At 37.4% G+C, this 7,155-nt stretch overlaps 1 non-coding gene across 1 annotated transcript; it reads left to right on the plus strand.

Moving 5' to 3' along the window:
- The first annotated feature begins 2,712 nt into the window (after positions 1-2,712).
- On the plus strand, positions 2,713-2,816 carry LOC130984404 (small nucleolar RNA R71). Its single transcript, XR_009088342.1, has one exon. It is a non-coding gene; the product is annotated as a small nucleolar RNA R71 (small nucleolar RNA).
- The last annotated feature ends 4,339 nt before the right edge of the window (positions 2,817-7,155 follow it).

The raw sequence follows: 7,155 nt of genomic DNA on the forward strand, positions 1-7,155 counted from the left end.
ACCAAAGTGGGAGTTAAACGCCCAAACTGGCACAAAAGCTGGCGTTTAACTCCAAGAAGAGTCTCTACACGAAAATGCTTCAATGCTCAGCCCAAGCACACACCAAGTGGGCCCGGAAGTGGATTTTTATGTCATTTACTCATCTCTGTACACCCTAGGCTACTAGTTCTCTATATATAGGACCTTTTACTATTGTATTTTCATCTTCGGATCTTTGGAATCGTTTGATCTTTAGATCTTTTGATCACTTTGGGAGGCTGGCCATTCGGCCATGCCTAGACCTTGTTCTTATGTATTTTCAACGGTGGAGTTTCTACACACCATAGATTAAGGTGTGGAGCTCTGCTGTACCTCGAGTATTAATGCAATTACTATTGTTCTTCTATTCAATTCCGCTTGTTCTTGTTCCAAGATATCACTTGTTCTTCAACTTGATGAATGTGATGATCCGTGACACTCATCATCATTCTCACCTATGAACGTGTGCCTGACAACCACCTCTGTTCTACCTTAGATTGGGTGGATATCTCTTGGATTCTTTAACCGAAATCTTCGTGGTATAAGCTAGAACTGATGGCGGCATTCAAGAGAATCCGGAAGGTCTAAACCTTGTCTGTGGTATTCTGAGTAGGATTCAATGATTGAATGACTGTGACGAGCTTCAAACTCCTGAGGGCGGGGCGTTAGTGACAGACGCAAAAGAATCACTGGATTCTATTCCGGCCTGATTGAGAATCGACAGATGGATAGCCGTGCCGTGACAGGGTGCGTTGAACATTTCCACTAAGAGGATGGGAGGTAGCCACTGACAACGGTGAAACCCTTGCATACAGCTTGCCATGGAAAGGAGTAAGAAGGATTGGATGAAGACAGCAGGAAAGCAGAGAGACGGAAGGGACAAAGCATCTCCATTCGCTTATCTGAAATTCTCACCAAGGGAATACATAAGTATCCCTATCTTTCTCTTTATGTTTTATTCATATATCATCCATAACCATTTGAGTCTGCCTGACTGAGATTTACAAGGTGACCATAGCTTGCTTCATACCAACAATCTCCGTGGGATCGACCCTTACTCGCGTAAGGTTTATTACTTGGACGACCCAGTGCACTTGCTGGTTAGTTGTGCGGAGTTGTGATAAAGAGTTGAGATTCCAATGAGCGTACCATGTTGATGGCGCCATTGATGATCACAATTTCGTGCACCAAAGGTCCTTAAGCTTTAAACACAAGGTAGTCCCCATTCAATTGAAGGACTAATTCTCCTCTGCTAACATCAATCACAGCTTCTGCTGTGGCTAGGAAGGGTCTTCCAAGGATGATGCATTCATCTTCTTCCTTCCTAGTGTCTAAGATTATGAAATCAGCAGGGATGTAAAGGCCTTCAACCTTTACTAACACGTCCTCTACTAATCCATAAGCTTGTCTTACTGACTTGTCTGCCAATTACAGTGAGAATAAGGCAGGTTGTACCTCAATGATCCCCAGTTTCTCCATTACAGAGAGTGGCATAAGGTTTATGCCTGACCCCAGGTCATACAGAGCCTTGTTAAAGGTCATGGTGCCTATGGTACAGGGTATTAAGAATTTACCAGGATCTTGTCTCTTTTGAGGTAGAGTTTTCTGAATCCATGTATCTAGTTCACTAATGAGCAAGGGGGATTCACCTTCCCAAGTCTCATTACCAAACAACTTGGCATTCAACTTCATGATAGCTCCTAGATATTAAGCAACTTGCTCTCTAGTTACATCTTCATCCTCTTCTGAGGAAGAATAGTCTTCAGAGCTCATGAATGGCAGAAGGAGATTTAGTGGAATCTCTATGGTCTCTATATGAGCCTCAGATTCCTTTAGGTCCTCAATGGGGAACTCCTTCTTGTTTGAGAGACGTCCCAGGAGGTCTTTCTCACTAGAATTTTTGTCCTTCTCCTCCCTTGTGCATTCGGCCATATTGATTACTTCAATGGCCTTGCACTCTCCTTTTGGATTCTCTTCTGTATTGCTTGGGAGAATACTGGGAGGAGTTTCAATGACTTTCTTACTCTACTGGCCCACTTGTGCCTCCAGATTTCTAATGGAGGACCTTGTTTCACTCATGAAACTTAAAGTGGCTTTTGACAGATCAGAGACTAAGTTTGCTAAATTAGAGGGGCTCTGTTCAGAATTTTCTGTCTGTTGCTGAGAAGATGATGGAAAAGGCTTGTTATTACTGAGCCTATTTCTTCCACCATTATTAAAGCCTTGTTGAGGCTTTTGTTGATCCTTCCATGAGAAATTTGGATGATTTCTCCATGATGAGTTATAGGTGTTTCCATAAGGTTCACCCATGTAATTAACCTTTGCTATTGCAGGGTTCTCAGGATCATAAGCTTCTTCAGAAGCTGCCTCTTTAGTACTGTTGGATGCATTTTGCCATCCATTCAGACTTTGGAGATCATGTTGACTTGCTGAGTCAACACTTTGTTCTGAGCCAATATGGCATTCAGAGCATCAATTTCAAGAACTCCCTTCCTCTGAGGCGTCCCACTATTCACGGAATTCCTCTCAGAAGTGTACATGAATTTGTTATTTGCAACCATGTCAATAAGTTCTTGAGCCTCTTCAGGTGTTTTCTTTAGGTGAATAGATCCACCTGCGGAATGGTCCAATGACATTTTGGAAAACTCAGATAGACCATAATAGAATATATCTAATATGGTCCATTCTGAAAACATGTCAGAAGGACACTTTTTGGTCATCTGCTTGTATCTTTCCCAAGCTTCATAGAGGGATTCACCATCTTTTTGCTTGAAGGTCTGAACATCCACTCTAAGCTTGCTCAGCTTTTGAGGAGGAAAGAATTTATCCAAGAAAGTCGTGACCAGCTTATCCCAGGAGTCCAGGCTATCCTTAGGTTGTGAGTCCAACCATGTTCTAGCTCTGTCTCTTACAGCAAAAGGGAAAAGCATGAGCCTGTAGACTTCAGGATCTACTCCATTCGTCTTAACAGTCTCACAAATCTGCAAGAACTCAGTTAAAAACTGGTAAGGATCTTCAGATGGAAGTCCATGAAACTTGCAGTTCGGTTGCATTAAAGCAACTAATTGAGGTTTCAGCTCAAAATTGTTTGCTCCAATGGCTGGAATGGAGATGCTTCTTCCATCAAATTTGGACGTTGGTTTTGTGAAGTCACCAAGCATCCTCCTTGCAATATTGTTGTTGGGTTCGACTGCCATCTCCTTCTCTTGTTCGAAAATTTCAGAAAGGTTGCCTCTGGATTGTTGTAGTTTAGCTTCTCTTAGTTTCCTCTTCAGAGTCCTTTTAGGTTCTGGATCAGCTTCAACAAGAGTGTCTTTTTCCTTGTTCCTGCTCATATAGGGAAGAAGAGAACAAGAAAAGAAAGAGGAATCCTCTATGTCAAAGTATAGAGATTCCTTTATGTTAGTAGAAGAAGAAAGGGCAGAGTAGTGAAGAAGAATGGGTAAGGATAGAGGTGGTGATCTGAGATGAAGAGAGATGAAGAGAAGTGTTAGTGAATAAATAAATAAATAGATAGAAGGAGAGATAGAGAATTTCGAAAATAATTTTGAAAAAGTGGTTAGTGATTTTCGAAAATTAAAGATAAGATATGATTAAAATTAAAATTTAAACAATTAAAAAGAATTTTTGAAAAAGAGGGAGGTATTTTCGAAAATTAGAGAGGGAAAAGTAGTTAGGTGGTTTTGAAAAAAGATAAGAAACAAACAAAAAGTCAAATAGTTAGTTTAAAAAGATATTAAAGTCAAATTTGAAAAAGATAAGAAGATAAGTTTAGATAAGATATTTTGAAATCAAAATTTGAAAAAGATAAAATTTTGAAAGAGATATGATAAAAAGATAAGATAAAAAGATAAGATAAGATATATATTAAAAAGATGAAAAAGATATTTTGAAAAAGATTTTATTTTAAAATTAAAATTAATTACTTGACTAACAAGAAACTAAAAGATAAGATTCTAGAATTTAAAGATTGAACCTTTCTTAACAAAAAAGTAACAAACTTCAAATTTTTGAATCAATCACATTAATTGTTAGTGAATTTTCGAAAATTATGATAAAATTAAGAAAAAGATTTTGAAAAATATTTTAAAGAATATTTTTGAAAAATTTCGAAAAACAAAGATAAAATTGAAAAGATATGATTTTTGAAAAAGATTTTGAAAAGATAAGATTTTTAGAATTGAAAATTTGACTTGACTTGTAACAAACAACTAATTTTTAAAAATTTTTGACCAAGTCAACTCAAATTTTCAAAATTTTGGAGAGAAATAAGGAAAAGATATTTTTTTTATTTTTGAATTTTTAATGATGAGAGAGAAAAACACAAAAATGACCCAAAACATGAAAATTTTGGATCAAAACACAAGATACATGCAAGAACACTATGAATATCAAGATGAACACCAAGAACACTTTGAAGATCATGATGAACATCAAGAACATAATTTTGAAAAAATTTTTGATGCAAAGAAAACATGCAAGACACCAAACTTAGAAATCTTTAATGCATGGACTCTAACAAACGAAGAATGCATATGAAAAACAATAAACAACACAAAACAAGAAAACATCAAGATCAAACAAGAAGACTTACCAAGAACAACTTGAAGATCATGAAGAACACTATGAATGCATGAATTTTTGAAAAATGCAAGAAATATATTTTTAAAACATGCAATTGACACCAAACTTAAAATGTGACTCAAGACTCAAACAAGAAACACAAAATATTTATTTTTTTGTTTTTATGATTTTCTAATTTTTTTGTATTTTTATTATTTTTTCGAAAATATTCTTTTGGAAAAACGAAAAATAAAGAAAAATTTTTTTGAAAGAATTTTGAAAACTTTTTTGAAAAGAAAATAAAAAGAAAATTACCTAATCTGAGCAACAAGACGAACCGTTAGTTGTCCATACTCGAAAAATCTCCGGCAACAGCGCCAAAAACTTGGTGGACGAAATTGTGATCATCAATGTTGTACTCTTTGTTGTTGTATGAAATAATTATAATGGCTCTTTGCTATGTGTGGACACAACTCCGTTCAACTAACCAGCAAGTGTACTGGGTCGTCCAAGTAATAAACCTTACGTGAGTAAGGGTCGATTCCACAGAGATTGTTGGTGTGAAGCAAGCTATAGTCATCTTGTACATCTCAGTCAGGAAGATTTAAATAAATTATGGAATTTGGAAAATCAAATAATAGTAAATAAACGTAAAATAAAGATAAAATTACTCATGCATTTCCATGGTGGGAATTTCAGATAGGTGTATGGAGATGCTGTGCTCCTCCTGAATCTCTGCTTTCCTACTGCTTCATCCAATCCTTCTAACTCCTTTCCATGGCAAGCTGTATGTAGGGCATCACCGTTGTCAATGGCTACATCCCATCCTCTCAGTGAAAAAGGTCCAAATGCTCTATCACAGCACGGCTAATCATCTGTCGGTTCTCAATTAGGTTGGAATAGAATCCCTTGATTCTTTTGCGTCTGTCACTAACGCCCAACCTTCAGGAGTTTGAAGTTCGTCACAGTCATTCAATCCCAGAATCCTACTCGGAATACCATAGACAAGGTTTAGACTTTCCGGATTCTCATGAATGCTGCCATCAATTCTAGCTTATACCACGAAGATTCTGATTAAGGAATCCACGAGATATGCGCCCGGTCTAAGGTAGAACGGAAGTTGTTGTCAATCACGCACGTTCATAGGTGAGAATGATGATGAGTGTCACGGATCATCACTTTCATCAAGTTGAAGTGTAACGAATATCTTAGAATAGGAATAAAACGAATTGGATAAAAAATATTAGTAATTGCATTGAAACTTGAGGTACAGCAGAGTTCCACACCCTTAATCTATGGTGTGTAGAAACTCCACCGTTGAAAATACATAAGTGAAAGGTTCAGGCATGGCCGAATGGCCAGCCCCCAAAACATGATCAATAGTCTCCTAAGATGAATAATAAAATAAAACTGAGACCAAAGATGTCTAATACAATAGTAAATTATCCTATTTATACTAGACTAGCTACTAGGGTTTACAGGAGTAAGTAATTGATGCATAAATCCACTTCCGGGGCCCACTTGGTGTGTGTTTGGGCTGAGCTTGATCTATCCACGAGCTGAGGCTTCTTTTGGAGTTGAACGCCAAGTTGTAACGTGTTTTGGGCGTTCAACTCCGGGTCGTGACGTGTTTCTGGCGTTTTACTTCAGACAACAACATGGAACTGGCGTTGAGCGCCAGCTTACGTTGTCAATTCCCGAATAAAGTATGGACTATTATATATTGCTGGAAAGGTCTGGATGTCTACTTTCCAACACCGTTAAGAGCGCTCAATTTGGAGTTCTGTAGCTCCAGAAAATCTATTTCGAGTGCAGGGAGGTTAGATTCCAACAGCATCAGCAGTCCTTTGTCAGCCTCCTATCAGAGTTTTGCTCAAGTCCCTTAATTTTAGCCAGAAATTACCTGAAATCACAGAAAAACACACAAACTCATAGTAAAGTCCAGAAATGTGAATTTAACATAAAAACTAATGAAAATATCCCTAAAAGTAGCTTGAACTTACTAAAAACTACCTAAAAACAATGCCAAAAAGCGTATAAATTATCCGCTCATCATGGGTGTCCAGCTGAAGCGCGACCATATAGGCCGCATGAAAGAAAATTGGACTCAAGAATAATTAGTTGCTACTTTGTTGGTTACGCTGAGCATTCACGGGGGTATAAGTTTTACAATCCTGCATCAAGGTCTATTTTTTGAAATGGGAAATGCGAGATTTCTTGAGTATGTTGAGTTTGGGAGGGAAGAAAATATTAGGAATGTTGCTTTTAATGAGGATTCTATAACTGATGATGATCAGGTCTTTGTACCTATTATTGTTCAAGATCCTGTTACAGTACAAGAAAACAATGAGAATATCGTTGTTGCTCAAGATACTACTACAGCACGGGAAAATAATAAGAATCTTCCTCAATCCCAACCCATATAACAAGCTCAACAACCTCAAGAAGTGTCATTAAGGAGATCCAACAGAGAAAGGAGAAAATCTATCTATGGTCTCAAACAAGCTTCCGATCAATGGTATCACAAGATTAATCAAGTCATTACCTCATATGATTTTGAGGTAAATATTATAG

The sequence above is a fragment of the Arachis stenosperma genome, chromosome 5 (genome assembly GCF_014773155.1).
Source record: "Arachis stenosperma cultivar V10309 chromosome 5, arast.V10309.gnm1.PFL2, whole genome shotgun sequence".
In the NCBI taxonomy this organism is placed as follows: Eukaryota; Viridiplantae; Streptophyta; class Magnoliopsida; order Fabales; family Fabaceae; genus Arachis; species Arachis stenosperma.